The 17,288-nt window shown below is 41.3% G+C and overlaps 2 non-coding genes across 2 annotated transcripts; both read left to right on the forward strand.

Annotated features, from left to right (window-relative positions):
- The first annotated feature begins 1,044 nt into the window (after positions 1 to 1,044).
- On the forward strand, positions 1,045 to 1,118 carry TRNAS-ACU (transfer RNA serine (anticodon ACU)). The gene has a single exon. It is a non-coding gene; the product is annotated as a tRNA-Ser (tRNA).
- Positions 1,119 to 5,688: 4,570 nt separating this feature from the next.
- Positions 5,689 to 5,762, forward strand: TRNAS-ACU (transfer RNA serine (anticodon ACU)). The gene has a single exon. It is a non-coding gene; the product is annotated as a tRNA-Ser (tRNA).
- The last annotated feature ends 11,526 nt before the right edge of the window (positions 5,763 to 17,288 follow it).

The following is a 17,288-nucleotide window of genomic DNA, read 5'->3' on the forward strand; positions in this document are numbered from 1 at the left end:
CGAAGCCGAATTCCTGTGTCCAATGAACAATGAGATTGTAGGGACCATTGAATTGTATTGTGTGTGGAGCATAAATAAGACAAGCCTGTGGCATCCAGCACTCACTTCTCTTCAAACGGTTCTCATTGCTGATAATCGGGAGCTGGATGTCCAGAGGCGCTTGCGATCGTTTCCCCTTGTGCGTAAGTTTTCTCCGCAATCATATTGTCTTGATGTTATTGTAAGCCATCTCTCTCTCCTCTCTTTTTCCCTTATTTTCCCTTGATTGTATTGTATTGTATTGTATGGTATTTCCTGTGTAGTTATTTGGTTAGTTAGTCTATGTTATATTGTAGTGTATGCTTTGTAATGTGATTCTTTTGCAAGTATAATAGTCATAATACATACAATAGGTTTTGGACCCTAAGCCCAGGTATCTGTGTATTTCTTATAGTGTTAAGTATTCCCTGAGCGTCGGTGACGCCCAAGCAGCTTTGTAGTTAATCAGGTTACACCAGGTTGCATTTACACTCTATCACCACACTAAGGTTAACTGTATATTTCGTTGTTAAAGGTATAGATATAAAGGTTTAACGTTATAAGCGTCTGCAATAGCGTGCCTGCCTGTGATCTCTGGGCCGTAAGCGAACGTGACGCTTGAGCGTCTCGACTACGGTTGAGCGATCGTTACGCAACTTGCGTACCCTTACGGTACTTCTTACGTAGATTGCGTACAGTGTTCTTAGACCTCTTAAAGGGTAATATATAAGATAAATATTTAGCTTTATCACAAAAAAAATGCATATAGCAGAGGATAGTTTTAATCTGCCTACCTCTGGGTAATGGGCCCAGCATGCTTCCATTGCAGTACTCTGCTGCACATGTAAGTGCAAGAGATCCTAAAGCACTCACTCATCATGGGAAAGTACCAATGTGTTTCTTCGTTGGTTGATGGAAGAAACATCTTAAAAAAACTCTCCAGATTATTGACTTTTTAAAGTTTTTCTAGGAAAAGTTTTAGATGTATGCTTATTAGCCTTTGTCAGTATGTACTTTTCGCGAAGTGTCTCTGTGGCGCAATCGGTTAGTGTGTCCGGCTACTAACCAAAAGGTTGGTGGTTCAATCCCACCCAGGGACGTAATTGACCTTGTTATCAGATTTTGGTGATCTTTAAGTAGACAAGTCAAAATTTCAAACCCCCTGTTATGGTGTAGGGTACCTGGCCTTTTCTGATGTAATCAGAGTTAGATTTGATTCAGTGATTTAATAAAAACAGCTAGGAAGCACAATTTAGCAGTGGGTTGCAGAGAAAAAGAAATATGCTGGCAAAAAAAATCCAATTGAGTGATTAAACAGCTCTTCATTTTCTGGCTTTATTTTTATGCTAACAAATATGTTCTCTGAAAAGTGTCCACAAAGCCAAGTCTCTGATGAACACCTTTGTAAGGATGGTTTTTCACCTATTACTAAATTAAACTTGCTTCATTGGAAAGGCAGCAAGATGCATCCTCATTTCAATGTCTACTGAAATAATACAGGTTGACACCAGGAAACATTAACGCCACGTGGAAGTCTGTTTAATGTGAAAACAAGGTGATATCTAATTAGCACACAGGTAAGAAATTAAGAAAATCTTTATTTAAGGGTGAAAATGTTTCTCACAAAATCGTTGCCCCAATGCATCATTGAAATTCAAGCTGGAAAGATGATTTTAATATATCACTTGTACATTTTGTATTGCTCTTCTGGTGACAATGTAGTTTGTTTTTGTCAATTACCATTTTAATAATAGGGTAAAGAAAATTAAGTGGATTTTAAAAGAAAACAATACTTTCAATATACTATTAAAACAAATTAAAATGGTAAAAGTTATTGTACTTTAATGAAAAATAAAAGAGCAAAAATATCAATCCCAGTTTTGGATTACTTTAATTAACAAAAAAAATGCATATAGCAGAGGATAGTTTTAATCTGCCTACCTCTGGGTTATGGGCCCAGCATGCTTCCATTGCAGTACTCTGCTGCACATGTAAGTGCAAGAGATCCTGAAGCACTCACTCATCATGGGAAAGTACCAATGTGTTTCTTCGTTGGTGGATGGAAAAAACATCTTACAAAAACTCTCCAGATTATTGACTTTTTAAAGTTTTTCTAGGAAACGTTTTAGATGAATGCTTATTAGCCTTTGTCAGTATGGACTTTTGCAAAGTGTCTCTGTGGCGCAATCAGTTAGTGTGTACGGCTATAAACCAAAAGGTTGGTGGTTCAATCCCACCCAGGGACGTAATTGACCTTGTTATCAGATTTTGGTGATCTTTAAGTAGACAAGTCAAAATTTCAAATCCCCTCTTATGGTGTAGGGTACCTGGCCTTCTCTGATGTAATCAGAGTTAGATTTGATTCAGTGATTTTATAAAAACAGCTAGGAAGCACAATTTAGCAGTGGGTTGCAGAGAAAAAGAAATATGCTGGCAAAAAAATCCAATTGAGTGATTAAACAGCTCTTCATTTTCTGGCTTTATTTTTATGCTAACAAATATGTTCTCTGAAAAGTGTCCACAAAGCCAAGTCTCTGATGAACACCTTTGTAAGGATGGTTTTTCACCTATTACTAAATTAAACTTGCTTCATTGGAAAGGCAGCAAGATGCATCCTCATTTCAATGTCTACTGAAATAATACAGGTTGACACCAGGAAACATTAACGCCAATGCATCCTTGCTGCTTTCTCATGTGGAAGACTGTTTAATGTGAAAACAAGGTGATATCTAATTAGCACACAGGTAAGGAATTAAGAAAATCTTTATTTAAGGGTGAAGATGTTTCTCACAAAATCGTTGCCCCAATGCATCATTGAAATTCAAGCTGGAAAGATGATTTTAATATATCACTTGTACATTTTGTATTGCTCTTCTGGTGACAATGTAGTTTGTTTTTGTCAATTACCATTTTAATAATAGGGTAAAGAAAATTAAGTGGATTTTTGAAAGAAAACAATACTGTCAATATACTATTAAAACAAATTAAAATGGTAAAAGTTATTGTACTTTAAGTAAACATAAAATAGCTAACATATCAATCCCAGTTTTGGATTACTTTAACAAAAAAAATGCATATAGCAGAGGATAGTTTCAATCTGCCTACCTCTGGGTAATGGGCCCAGCATGCTTCCATTGCAGTACTCTGCTGCACATGTAAGTGCAAGAGATCCTGAAGCACTCACTCATCATGGGAAAGTACCAATGTGTTTCTTCGTTGGTTGATTTAAGAAAATTCTTACAAAAACTCTCCAGATTATTGACTTTTTAAAGTTTTTCTAGGAAACGTTCTAGATTAATGCTTATTAGCCTTTGTCAGTATGTAGTTTTTGCAAAGTGTCTCTGTGGCGCTATCGGTTAGTGTGTCTGGCTACTAACCAAAAGGTTGGTGGTTCAATCCCACCCAGGGACATGATTGACCTTGTGATCAGGTTTTGGTGATATTTAAGTAGACAAGTCAAAATTTCAAACCCCCTCTTATGGTGTAGGGTACCTGGCCTTCTCTGATGTAATCAGAGTTAGATTTGATTCAGTGATTTTATAAAAACAGCTAGGAAGTACAATGTAGCAGTGGGTTGCAGAGAAAAAGAAATATGCTGGCAAAAAAATCCAATTGAGTGATTAAACAGCTCTTCATTTTCTGGCTTTATTTTTATGCTAACAAATTTGTTCTCTGAAAAGTGTCCACAAAGCCAAGTCTCTGATTAACACCTTTGTAAGGATGGTTTTTCACCTATTACTAAATTAAACTTGCTGCATTGGAAAGGCAGCAAGATGCATCCTCATTTCAATGTCTACTGAAATAATACAGGTTGACACCAGGAAACATTAACGCCACTGCATCCTTGCTGCTTTCTCATGTGGAAGTCTGTTTAATGTGAAAACAAGGTGATATCTAATTAGCACACAGGTAAGGAATTAAGAAAATCTTTATTTAAGGGTGAAAATGTTTCTCACAAAATCGTTGCCCCAATGCATCATTGAAATTCAAGCTGGAAAGATGATTTTAATATATCACTTGTACATTTTGTATTGCTCTTCTGGTGACAATGTAGTTTGTTTTTGTCAATTACCATTTTAATAATAGGGTAAAGAAAATTAAGTGGATTTTTAAAAGAAAACAATACTTTCAATATACTATTAAAACAAATTAAAATGGTAAAAGTTATTGTACTTTAATGAAAAATAAAAGAGCAAAAATATCAATCCCAGTTTTGGATTACTTTAATTAACAAAAAAAATGCATATAGCAGAGGATAGTTTTAATCTGCCTACCTCTGGGTTATGGGCCCAGCATGCTTCCATTGCAGTACTCTATTGCACATGTAAGTGCAAGAGATCCTGAAGCACTCACTCATCATGGGAAAGTACCAATGTGTTTCTTCGTTGGTGGATGGAAGAAACATTTTACAAAAACTCTCCAGATTATTGACTTTTTAAAGTTTTTCTAGGAAACGTTTTAGATGAATGCTTATTAGCCTTTGTCAGTATGTACTTTTGCAAAGTGTCTCTGTGGCGCAATCAGTTAGTCTGTACGGCTATAAACCAAAAGGTTGGTGGTTCAATCCCACCCAGGGACGTAATTGACCTTGTTATCAGATTTTGGTGATCTTTAAGTAGACAAGTCAAAATTTCAAATCCCCTCTTATTGTGTAGGGTACCTTGCCTTCTCTGATGTAATCAGAGTTAGATTTGATTCAGTGATTTTATAAAAACAGCTAGGAAGCACAATTTAGCAGTGGGTTGCAGAGAAAAAGAAATATGATGGCAAAAAAATCCAATTGAGTGATTAAACAGCTCTTCATTTTCTGGCTTTATTTTTATGCTAACAAATTTGTTCTCTGAAAAGTGTCCACAAAGCCAAGTCTCTGATGAACACCTTTGTAAGGATGGTTTTTCACCTATTACTAAATTAAACTTGCTTCATTGGAAAGGCAGCAAGATGCATCCTCATTTCAATGTCTACTGAAATAATACAGGTTGACACCAGGAAACATTAACGCCAATGCATCCTTGCTGCTTTCTCATGTGGAAGTCTGTTTAATGTGAAAACAAGGTGATATCTAATTAGCACACAGGTAAGGAATTAAGAAAATCTTTATTTAAGGGTGAAGATGTTTCTCACAAAATCGTTGCCCCAATGCATCATTGAAATTCAAGCTGGAAAGATGATTTTAATATATCACTTGTACATTTTGTATTGCTCTTCTGGTGACAATGTAGTTTGTTTTTGTCAATTACCATTTTAATAATAGGGTAAAGAAAATTAAGTGGATTTTTGAAAGAAAACAATACTGTCAATATACTATTAAAACAAATTAAAATGGTAAAAGTTATTGTACTTTAAGTAAACATAAAATAGCTAACATATCAATCCCAGTTTTGGATTACTTTAACAAAAAAAATGCATATAGCAGAGGATAGTTTCAATCTGCCTACCTCTGGGTAATGGGCCCAGCATGCTTTCATTGCAGTACTCTGCTGCACATGTAAGTGCAAGAGATCCTGAAGCACTCACTCATCATGGGAAAGTACCAATGTGTTTCTTCGTTGGTTGATTTAAGAAAATTCTTACAAAAACTCTCCAGATTATTGACTTTTTAAAGTTTTTCTAGGAAACGTTCTAGATGAATGCTTATTAGCCTTTGTCAGTATGTGCTTTTTGCAAAGTGTCTCTGTGGCGCAATCGGTTAGTGTGTCTGGCTACTAACCAAAAGGTTGGTGGTTCAATCCCACCCAGGGACATAATTGACCTTGTGATCAGGTTTTGGTGATATTTAAGTAGACAAGTCAAAATGTCAAACCCCCACTTATGGTGTAGGGTACCTGGCCTTCTCTGATGTAATCAGAGTTAGATTTGATTCAGTGATTTTATAAAAAACAGCTAGGAAGCACAATTTAGCAATGGGTTGCAGAGAAAAAAATATGCTGGTAGAAAAATCCAATTGAGTGATTAAACAGCTCTTCATTTTCTGCCTTTATTTTTATGCTAACAAATTTGTTCTCTAAAAAGTGTCCACAAAGCCAAGTCTCTGATTAACACCTTTGTAGGGATGGTTTTTCACCTATAACTAAATTAAACTTGCTTCATTGGAAAGGCAGCAAGATGCATCCTCATTTCAATGTCTACTGAAATAATACAGGTTGACACCAGGAAACATTAACGCCACTGCATCCTTGCTGCTTTCTCATGTAGAAGTCTGTTTAATGTGAAAACAAGGTGACATCTAATTAGCACACAGGTAAGGAATTAAGAAAATATTTAAGGGTTAAGATGTTTCTCACAAAATCGTTGCCCCAATGCATCATTGAAATTCAAGCTGGAAAGATGATTTTAATATATCACTTGTACATTTTGTATTGCTCTTCTGGTGACAATGTAGTTTGTTTTTGTCAATTACCCTTTTAATAATAGGGTAAAGAAAATTAAGTGGATTTTTAAAAGAAAACAATACTTTCAATATACTATTAAAACAAATTAAAATGGTAAAAGTTATTGTACTTTAATGAAAAATAAAAGAGCAAAAATATCAATCCCAGTTTTGGATTACTTTAATTAACAAAAAAAATGCATATAGCAGAGGATAGTTTTAATCTGCCTACCTCTGGGTTATGGGCCCAGCATGCTTCCATTGCAGTACTCTGCTGCACATGTAAGTGCAAGAGATCCTGAAGCACTCACTCATCATGGGAAAGTACCAATGTGTTTCTTCGTTGGTGGATGGAAGAAACATCTTACAAAAACTCTCCAGATTATTGACTTTTTAAAGTTTTTCTAGGAAACGTTTTAGATGAATGCTTATTAGCCTTTGTCAGTATGTACTTTTGCAAAGTGTCTCTGTGGCGCAATCAGTTAGTGTGTACGGCTATAAACCAAAAGGTTGGTGGTTCAATCCCACCCAGGGACGTAATTGACCTTGTTATCAGATTTTGGTGATCTTTAAGTAGACAAGTCAAAATTTCAAACCCCCTCTTATGGTGTAGGGTACCTGGCCTTCTCTGATGTAATCAGAGTTAGATTTGATTCAGTGATTTTATAAAAACAGCTAGGAAGCACAATTTAGCAGTGGGTTGCAGAGAAAAAGAAATATGCTGGCAAAAAAAATCCAATTGAGTGATTAAACAGCTCTTAATTTTCTGGCTTTATTTTTATGCTAACAAATTTGTTCTCTGAAAAGTGTCCACAAAGCCAAGTCTCTGATTAACACCTTTGTAAGGATGGTTTTTAACCTATTACTAAATTAAACTTGCTTCATTGGAAAGGCAGCAAGATGCATCCTCATTTCAATGTCTACTGAAATAATACAGGTTGACACCAGGAAACATTAACGCCACTGCATCCTTGCTGCTTTCTCATGTGGAAGTCTGTTTAATGTGAAAACAAGGTGATATCTAATTAGCACACAGGTAAGGAATTAAGAAAATCTTTATTTAAGGGTGAAGATGTTGCTAAAAAAATTGTTGCCCCAATGCATCATTGAAATTCAAGCTGGAAAGATGATTTTAATATATCACTTGTACATTTTGTATTGCTCTTCTGGTGACAATGTAGTTTGTTTTTGTCAATTACCATTTTAATAATAGGGTAAAGAAAATTAAGTGGATTTATAAAAGAAAACAATACTGTCAATATACTATTAAAACAAATTAAAATGGTAAAAGTTATTGTACTTTAAGTAAAAATAAAAGAGCAAAAATATCAATCCCAGTTTTGATTACTTAAATTAACAAAAAAAAAATGCATATAGCAAAGGATAGTTTCAATCTGCCTACCTCTGGGTTATGGGCCCAGCATGCTTCCATTGCAGTACTCTGCTGCACATGTAAGTGCAAGAGATCCTGAAGCACTCACTCATCATGGGAAAGTACCAATGTGTTTCTTCGTTGGTGGATGTAAGAAACATCTTACAAAAACTCTCCAGATTATTGACTTTTTAAATTTTTTCTAGGAAACGTTTTAGATGAATGCTTATTAGCCTTTGTCAGTATGTACTTTTGCAAAGTGTCTCTGTGGCGCAATCAGTTAGTGTGTACGGCTATAAACCAAAAGGTTGGTGGTTCAATCCCAACCAGGGACGTAATTGACCTTGTTATCAGATTTTGGTGATCTTTAAGTAGACAAGTCAAAATTTCAAACCCCCTGTTATGGTGTAGGGTACCTGGCCTTCTCTGATGTAATCAGAGTTAGATTTGATTCAGTGATTTTATAAAAACAGCTAGGAAGCACAATTTAGCAGTGGGTTGCAGAGAAAAAGAAATATGCTGGCAAAAAAATCCAATTGAGTGATTAAACAGCTCTTCATTTTCTGGCTTTACTTTTATGCTAACAAAGTTGTTCTCTGAAAAGTGTCCACAAAGCCAAGTCTCTGATTAACACCTTTGTAGGGATGGTTTTTCACCTATTACTAAATTAAACTTGCTTCATTGGAAAGGCAGCGAGAAACACTAGACTAATTGGAGGTGCGCCCTAAAGCAAATTACAATGTTAGGATTAGGGGGTTCGGAAAGACCTCTAGTGTATACTGTCACGATCCGGGTATCTGGACGCCATAACTTACCTTTCAGATGCCTCCTAAGGCTGGCTCAGCGCTCCAGGACCGGATCCCATCTGTTATTCTGATGTCCCCATTCCTGCCTCCTCTCCTGTCACTCTGAGACGCTGTCACAGCGGCGCCATGTTACATCTTGAATGGCATCTCCAGCGGCCTCCGCCGCCGTCCCCGAGTTTCTGCATGCAGGATGTCAGAGTGGCGCTTATGTCAGCCGCGGCCTCCGCTGTTGCCCGCGTGGTTCAAATGTGCACTCATCAGTCTGGCGTCTCCTGTTTACTGTGGCCGGCGCCGCCATTGCTGTTAAAGTTCCCACATGGATTTTCAAACCAATCTTCCCTCCAAGTGTCTGCATGGGCGCAGCCATGTTGGATTCTGTCACCTGTTCATTTCCACCAATCCGCTGTTTCCATTGTAATCTGCATAATTGCCTAGCCAATCCCTTCCTTGCTGCAGGTATAAGTATTCTGTGCCTGAGCAAGGAAGGCGTCAGTGATTTGGTTGTCAAACCTAGTTCCAGTTTGTCTCTCTCCCGTGGTTGTTTTCCAGGTTCCAGTTACCATCTCCAAACCTCCACTAAAGAGACCCGCTCTAGTCTACCACCTGCGGTGCAGCCTGACTCTCCAGTCCTCTGGGACTCATCTGTTTCCAGTTACAGATTTACCTGCTTCCAGCAGAGATCAGCTCTTCTTAAAGTGCTGGTATCATTTCCGCAGATTACCACTCACCACCGGCACTATTATTTCACCGCTCTCAAACTCCATATATCAATCATATTTCATCGCTCTCAAGCTTCATTTATTATTTGGCTGGTTCCATCCAGCAATCCACTCCGTGCTTACATCAGTCTGGTTTCAGCCAGTACCCACAGCTGCCATTTTATCCACAGCAGCCCAGCTTTTCCTGGAACACCAGCTAGGCTATCTCCATTGCTACAGTCGAGCCTTTCCAACTAGAAGATAATAAGAACTGTCTCATACTACCAGAGCCCTTTGGTCCTTGTCCTCCTGTAGTACCCAGGAACTGTATTATTTCTCTGCTGATTTTATGTTTCTCTTTTATTACTGCTGTGATGCATGGAGTTTGTCAAAATAAACATCATTGACTTTTATCCTGGTTGTCGTGGGCACGCCTTCGGGCAATTCTTCTACATTTAACTTACATGTCCAGGGGTCTGATACAACCTCCCAGGTTCCACTACACCTCAGCCCCTACAACTGAGGCTGCCTCCAGTCAGCTCAGGCCCTCAGTTGTGACATATACACTGTATATACATTTTAAGATAGGAAGGTACAAATTACATATTCACATTGCATCTATGGGCTGGATTCAAATGTCCCTTTCCTCCCTCAATCGTGCCCGTCAGCAGCTATTCTATTCTATATAAGGAGCCACGAGTCGCCGCCATTTTCACTTGTGCATTGGAGATGATAGGGAGAGGACGTGCAGCGTTTTCTCAGTTTCTGTGTTCAGTGTGCTGCAAATATCTGTGCTCAGTGTGCTGAAAATATCTACGTTCTCTGCCTGAAAAATGCTCCATATCTGTGCTGCATTGTATTATATAGTATGAGGACAGGGCAGAATTTTGCTGACCACCAGTATATAATATATAGCAATACGGTACAGTAGGCCACTGCTCTACCTACCTCTGTGTCGTCAAGTATACTATCCATCCATACCTGTGGTGTATTTTAGTAGTTGTGCGCACTATATATAGTAGGAGGACAGTGCAAAATTTTGCTGACCACCAGACTTCTACTTAAATCCAATGGTGTAGGATGTGCAAAGCTGTTTGGCTGTGCATTTATTGATCTAAGCATGCATTTTTATCAAAGCGTGATAAAATTGACACATAACGCAGCGTTCAATCAGCGTTAATTTATCTTCAGCTGATATCGATTGTGAATTGACGTTTCTTCTCTTCTTGTCACCTACAGGTAATTACAATTGACTACAACCACCAATCTATTCTGCTGCACTATATCTATATATGCAAAGCTAATTCTGCTGGGTAATGCAAATTGAAACATTATTGCATAGTATGTGATTTTGAAGTACTTTTTTAAAGTTTTGAATGATATAGACCCAGTTTAATCTTTGTGGAATGCCTGGTTGTTGTTTTTAAGGTAATTTATTGCCTGGCATTTGAGGGGGTGGGGTGTGGTTACAGATTTCAATTATTGGTTTCACTTGTAATAGTCTTCTACTAAAGTCCAATGGTGTAGGCTGTGCAAAGCCATTTGGCTGTGCATTTATTGATCTAAGCGTGCATTTTTATAAAAGCGTGATAAAATTGACACATAACAGCAGTGTTCAATTAGCGTTCAATCGAAGTGAAAAAGAAGGAAAACAGAAGCACACCAATCTAACAAAACAAAGAAAACTGAAGAACTAATAACAAATGTGAGTCACTTACTCCTCAGATCACTCACCTCCTGATTGTTGCATCTGATTACATAGCACAGAACTACCTTACTTGGACATTTCATAAACCATCCATTTCACCTACAAATGCCTGTATCTGTATTATTGTAATTTTGTTTTTTAAGCACAGCTGCACCAATGCAATTTTACCTGCAAACACTTAAAACATCTAACATAATTACCATTGCTTCTTAAACCTCTCACAATCCTTTCATTTCTTACACTCCAAATACATTTCTGCACCCACTTTATCTACGCTTTTGACTCATTTCATACTAAATCTACACCCCTTGAGCCTACACTGCTTTTCTCACCTGCATTTCTACAATTCTTCTGCTCGGATTCCCTTACAGTCTCCTCTCCTCCTTCCACTTTCCCTCAACCTATTTACCTACTTAACACTATGTGAATGCTTTCTTATACTCCCCACATCACTCAGTGTCTACCTAATAATGTATCTTTATCCTCCCCCCCCCCTAGTCTCCTCCACCTCCTCCTCTGTCTCCCCTCCATCCCTCTGTTTCCTTCCCCCACCTTTCCTGTTACCCCACTTTCATTCACCTCTGCCCCATGGTCCTGCTACCCCACAACTCAGCCCTGCTCCCTCTCTCCCTTCCCTGTCACCTCCCCACACCCCCATCCACATCACACTGACCTCCCTCCCTGCCCACCTCCTGCAGTTTCCCCTCCTATCTCAGGCACCCGTACCATCACTACTCTCTCATCCCTGCCCTCAAAGTTAATCCCACCTCATCGCTACAGCAACCCTGAAAATCTAATTCACATCTCTCCCACAAACTCATACCCCCTATCCTGTGCCCTCTGGAATGCCAGATCCGTTTGTAACAAACTGGTCCCCACTCATGACCTTTTCATTTCCAACTCCCTACACCTACTAGCCATTACTGAAACTTGGATTACGCCCTCTGACACTACTTCTGCTGCTGCTCTCTCTGCTGGGGGCCTTACATTCACACACACCCCCCGACCTGGGGGTCGCCATGGGGGTGGTGTTGGGGTCCTTTTACCTTCTAGTTACTCCTACCAACTCATACCACCAGAACCATCCCTTATATTATCTACATTTGAGGTCCACTCCATATGTCTCTTCCAACCAGTCCATCTTAGAGTAGCTGTCATTTACCGCCCCCCTGGCACTGCTTCCAAATTCATCGACAACTTTGCTTCCTGGCTTCCTCACTTCCTCTCTTCTGACATTCCCACCATTATCCTAGGCGATTTCAACATCCCTATTGACATCCCCACACAATCCCCTGCCTCTAAACTCCTTAACCTCACTTCTTTACTTGGTCTCTCCCAGTGGACCTCCTCACCCTCCCATGTGAATGGGAGCTCACTGGATCTGGTCTTCACTCACCGCTGTGATATTTCTGATTTTTCCAACTCCCCATTTCCCCTCTCTGACCACCACCTGCTCTCCTTCAACCTATCTCTCTCGACTTCCCCATCTCAACCTCCTAAGGCTACCATCACTAAGCGTAACATTGAAGCTATTGACACCACATTCCTTTCCTCCCTGTTTGACTCACTTCTCTCTCCTATTCTCTCTCTCTCTCTCATGCCCTGAACAAGCCACTTCCACATACAATGCTTCCCTTACTTCTGCTCTTGACTCTGTTGCTCCACCAACCACTGTTCACCCTCGCAAATTAACACCTCAACCCTGGCACACCAAATGCACCAGATATCTGCAAAAATGCTCACGTACTGCTGAGCGACACTGGAGGAAATCACGCTCTAAGGCAGACTTCCTCCATTTCAAACTTATGCTCTCATCCTTCAGTGCTGCCCTTTCTCTTGCTAAACAGTCATACTTCAAGAACCTCATCTCCTCCCAGTCTTCCAACCCCCGGCGCCTCTTTGCCACTCTCAACTCACTCCTCTGCCCACCTCCACCTCGTCTCCCTTCCTCACTCTCTGCTCTTGACTTTGCCACTTACTTCACATCCAAAATTGACTCCATACGTCAGGACATGACATCACACCAGACTATCAGTAACCAGCCTTCTCCCATCCCTTACCAACCCTCCCCATCCCTCGCACCAACTCTGTCATCTTTCTCCCATGCATCTGGAGAGGAAGTCATGGCCCTCATTCGTTCCTGTCCCCTCACCACCTCCCCACTTGACCCTATCCCCTCCCGCCTCCTCTGCCACATCTCTTCTTCTGCTTGTTCCCATCTTTCCCACCTTCTCAATCTCTCCCTCTCATCAGGCACTGTCCCCTCTGCCTTCAAGCACGCTCTCATCTCTCCTATTCTTAAAAAACCTACCCTTGATCCAAACACTCTCTCCAACTACCGACCCATCTCTCTTCTCCCTTTTGCCTCCAAACTCCTTGAGCGTATTGTCTACAACCGCCTTACTTCCTTTCTTTCCTCACACTCACTGCTTGACCCATTCCAGTCTGGCTTCCGTCCTCTCCACTCCACTGAAACTGCCCTTACAAAAGTATGCAATGACCTCCATGCTGCTAAATCTAAGGGACACTACTCTCTACTTATTCTACTTGATCTCTCTGCTGCTTTTGACACTGTGGACCATCCTCTCCTACTGCAAATCCTTCACTCCATTGGTCTGCGTAACACTGCCCTCTCTTGGTTGTCGTCCTACCTTTCTGACCGTTCATTCTCTGTCTCCTCTCATGACTCCACCTCCCCCTCACTTCCACTAACTGTAGGGGTACCCCAAGGTTCTGTCCTTGGTCCTCTTCTCTCTCTATACGTCCTCACTAGGTAAGCTCATTAGTTCTTTTGGTTTCCAATATCATCTCTATGCTGATGACACTCAAATCTATCTTTCCTCTCCAGACCTCTCCCCTACTCTCCTCACTCGTATCTCCAACTGTCTCTCTGCTATCTCTTCCTGGATGTCCCAGCGCTTTCTTAAACTTAACATGTCTAAGACCGAGCTGATCATCTTCCCTCCCTCCCGCATAACCTCACCTCCTACAATCTCATTATCTATTGATGGCACTACTATCTCCTCTACCCCCCAAGTGCGCTGTCTTGGAGTAATCCTTGACTCCACCCTCTCCTTCAAACCACACATTCAGCACCTCTCACAAACCTGCCGTTTTCATCTAAAAAATATTTCCAGGATCAGACCCTTTCTGACCCAGGATGCTACTAAGACTCTTATCCACTCACTGGTCATCTCCAGACTGGACTACTGTAATCTCCTCCTGACTGGCATTCCTGACAAATACCTCTCTCCACTCCAATCTATCCTCAATGCTGCTGCCCGGCTCATTTTCCTCACCAAATGCACTACGTCCACCTCTCCTCTCTTACTAGTCCTTCACTGGCTCCCCTTCCCTTTCAGAATCCATTTCAAGCTTCTCACACTTGCTTACAAAGCCCTCACCCACTCCTCTCCCATCTACATCTCTGATCTTATCTCGCTTTACACTCCCACCCGTCCTCTTCGCTCTGCTAATGCACGCCGACTCTCCTGCCTACGGATTACTTCCTCCCACTCCTACCTCCAAGATTTTTCACGTGCTGCACCATTTCTCTGGAATTCCCTACCTCTCCCCCTCAGACTCTCCACCTCTCTACAAAACTTCAAATGGGCTCTCAAGACCCACTTCTTCACCAAACCCAGCCAAATCTCATCCTAAACCTCTGTTCCACGCTCTCTATGTACCCCATCTGTCTCACCCCTGTCTGTCTACCCCTCCCCTTTAGAATGTAAGCTCTCATGAGCAGGGCCCTCTTCCCTCATGTGCTTACTCTTTTCTTACTTTAATAATCTTCAGCTGCACCAAATCCAGCAGTCTTCTGCCACCTGATACTTATTCCAGTGTCATCTGCTGATGTAGCTATGTTTATTTACCCTGTACTTGTCCTATATTGTCATCAACTGTAAGTTGCTGTTTTCCTGTTTGATTATTTGTTTATGTACTCTGTAATTTGGTGCTGCGGAACCCTTGTGGCGCCATATAAATAAAGGATAATAATAATAAATAATATAATATATAGCAGTACGGTACAGTAGGCCACTGCTCTACCTACCTCTGTGTCGTCAAGTATACTATCCATCCATACCTGTGGTGCATTTTAGAAAAAAAACATATCTCGGCAGAGCAATCTATATATCCATCATTTTTCAGACAGCAACAGTGGGTATTGTAATAGTCACCCAATCCATCACTTTTATAGGGTTACATGCATCCACATGCTACAGCCTGTCTCAATAATTTTACTGTCACGGTGTGTGTGTTTGTGTTTTTATTTGGGTATTTTTTGTTGTTGTAGAACTACAGGTACCAGCGAGCCCGTTATTTCCCCGCCTGCTGGTACTTGAGGTTCTCCAAGTACCAGCAAGTGGGGGAGGCTTGCTGGGCCTTGTAGTTCCACAACAAAAAAACAATATTCTTTTTTTACACACATGGCTATCAGCCCGGCACCCACCACCCAGGGGTGCTGGGGACAGCCTCGGGCTTCACCCCTGGCCCTTGGGTGCCTCAAGGGGAGGAACCTCTTGATTTAAGGGATCCCCACTTCTCCAGGGAACCCCGGCCAGAGGTGACTAGTTGGAGGGGTAATGCCAGGGCCGCAGGGACCTACATAAAAGTGTCCCCTGGCTGTGGCATTATCTCTCTGGCTAGTGGAGCCCGGTGCTGGTTTTAAAAATATGGGGGACCCCTACATCTTTTGTCCAACGTATTTTTGGAACCAGGACCCGTCTAAGAGCCCGGTGCTGGTTGTCTAAATACGGGGAACCTCTGTCCAATTTTTCCCCCAGTATTTAAATAACCAGGACCGGCTCAAAGAGGCTGGTTATACTAAGGAGGGGGGACCTCACACATTTTTTTTAACCCATTCAGACCCTTCTCCTTTAAGTTAATGGAAGCCCTGGACAACAAAATTGCATTCATGTCCTCCTCCCTCACCCTTCCCAGTCCCAAACACTCATTTTTTTTCTTTAAAAATTTATAATATATCACAAGAACAATGAGCAGGCAGGCAGCGGGCATTGGCGGCATCGGACTGAGATAGAAATTAGTGGTGGAGGGCTGGGTCAGTTGATTGTGGGAGAGTTTTTTAAGCCATTGGCGGTGGCAGTGGGTATCGGCTCAGAGGCAGTAGCGGGCATTGGCTAAGGGTCATCGGCAGGATTTGGCGGACATTATGGCTGTAGTGCCTCACTAGCCACTGACCTCACCGCACGCCACTGTGGGACAGATGTAACATGCAGAGAGAGGTAGATTTTGGGAGAAGGAATGTCCTAGCATAACTTAATTGCAGTGTAATACTGTAATTCAACTGTGCAGCATTTGTGGCTAAATGTCAAAGAAGCCAGTATTTACCCTGCATGCAAAACAATAAATGTATTTGCACATACCTCCCAACTAACCCAATTTTTGCAGGACAGTCACTTTTTTGGGAATGTCCAGCTAACCCAAATAACCCCCCCCCCCCCCCAGTGTCCCATAGTCATGGGGAAGGGGGGGGTGGAAGGCTCCCTGTAGCTTGTTGCTCTGCAAATATGCACATTGTGGGTAATTCAGACCTGATCGCTAGGGTGTGTTTTTTGCATCCCTGTGATCAGGTGGTTGCCGCCTACAGCGGAAGGGAAAATTTGCTGTGCAGGTGTGTGATCACATGTGCACAAGAGCTGCACAGCTCAGCACTTACTCAGCCATTGAGGTGACGTCACAAATCCTCCCACAAAACGCCGGGTCCCTCCAATGTTTTTCCGGACACTCCCTAGAAACATTCAGTTGCCACCCACACAAACACCCTCTTCTTGTCAATCTTCTTGTGATCTCCGGACCGTCGCACCTACGCATTGTTGTGCATACGCATGTGCAGTGCAGACCTGATTGCCCGCTGGGTGAAAATAAATTGAAGCGATCTGGTCTGAATAAGCCCCAATGTCTATTCACGGGAGACAGAGGGGCTGGGGCATGGTCAGCAGCTCACAGAGCACCTATAATGACAAAAATGGGAGACATGGCTCATGATCGCGATATACCTGCGAAGGTACGCCCTCTATTGATTGACAGGCAGAGGCATTCGCATTTTCTGCGGGGCACCCGGAGAAAATGTAGGCACATGCACAGGATGGACCCTGCGTATATGCCCCCATCCTCTTCATAGTTTTTGGGGTTGGAACGAGCAGTGTGAAAACATCAATCGATGGGGGTAATTCCAAGTTGATCGCAGCAGGAATTTTGTTAGCAGTTGGGCAAAACCATGTGCACTGCATTTACGAACAGATGATTTTTTATATAAATTTTAAAATGTTAGTAAATGTGTGTTTTTTTCAAC

This window comes from Pseudophryne corroboree, chromosome 8 (assembly GCF_028390025.1).
Source record: "Pseudophryne corroboree isolate aPseCor3 chromosome 8, aPseCor3.hap2, whole genome shotgun sequence".
Taxonomy (NCBI): domain Eukaryota; kingdom Metazoa; phylum Chordata; class Amphibia; order Anura; family Myobatrachidae; genus Pseudophryne; species Pseudophryne corroboree.